The 1004-nt window shown below is 30.3% G+C and overlaps 1 pseudogene; it reads right to left on the reverse strand.

Annotated features, from left to right (window-relative positions):
• Positions 1-641: 641 nt before the first annotated feature.
• Positions 642-741, reverse strand: LOC142435913 (U6 spliceosomal RNA; annotated as a pseudogene).
• Positions 742-1004: the final 263 nt, after the last annotated feature.

Consider the following 1004-nt stretch of genomic DNA (forward strand, 5'->3'; position numbering starts at 1 on the left):
CCCTCAGTACAACCAGGGTTCCTATATAATCATCCAAATTGGGATGAAATAGTATCTTACCGTGATTTGACTTGCATTTTCAAAATTCATGATGTGAACATCTTTTCATGTGATTATTAGCTACACACATCCTCTTTGGAGAACTGTTTATACTTTTGCCCATACGAAATTGATTACCTGAAATGAAATAAAAAATTAGATATAAAAATTTATTTACCTATTTTATTTTTTAAAGGATATTTCATTGCATTTTCAGTGAAGGCTTAGATGCAGTTTAGATTCTCTTTCCATAATGTCTACACAAGTTGTCAATTGACATTAGTTACATTCTTCACAATGCAATAGCATTCATTTCTGTTCAGGTTGTCCCATTTTCATTAATCCACTTTCCATTTCCCCATGTCTTCTCATCTTTTCTAAACAATAATTATTGACCATTTGACCTTATATAAGTGATTTTTTAAAGAAGCCTAGTACATACAAATGATTTCCTTTTTTTTTTTTGTTTATTTGAGCCAAGCTATTACTTAGGTTAAAGTGGGTTGATTTTACTTGACAATTTAAAATTATCTTAGTGTAGTAGTCTCAACTGACTTTTAAGTATGGATTTTTAATGAAGCTTTTGATATTTTACTGCAGCAAAAAATGCGAAAATCTTCACCAATTTGAGTGTAATCTTTGGGCAGGGTCTGTGCTGATCTTTTTGGACCATTCCGATTTTACTATATGTGTTTCTAAAACTGGTTATATGTGGATTTATAAAAAGGAATTTGCCATTCTGTTTCATAATTTTTTTCTATTTTATCAGTATCCAACTATGTGAAATTAATGAGAACAGTTGGTAAGTGGGCAGAATAGGACTGTGGTGTGTGTACACTCATAATCTTTTTTTTTTAATCATTATATTGGGGACTCTTACAGCTCTTATCATAATGCATAGATATATTATGTCAAGAACATTTGTACATATGTTGCCATCATCATTTTCAAAACATTTTCTTTTC

This window comes from Tenrec ecaudatus (assembly GCF_050624435.1).
Source record: "Tenrec ecaudatus isolate mTenEca1 chromosome 9 unlocalized genomic scaffold, mTenEca1.hap1 SUPER_9_unloc_3, whole genome shotgun sequence".
NCBI lineage: Eukaryota > Metazoa > Chordata > Mammalia > Afrosoricida > Tenrecidae > Tenrec > Tenrec ecaudatus.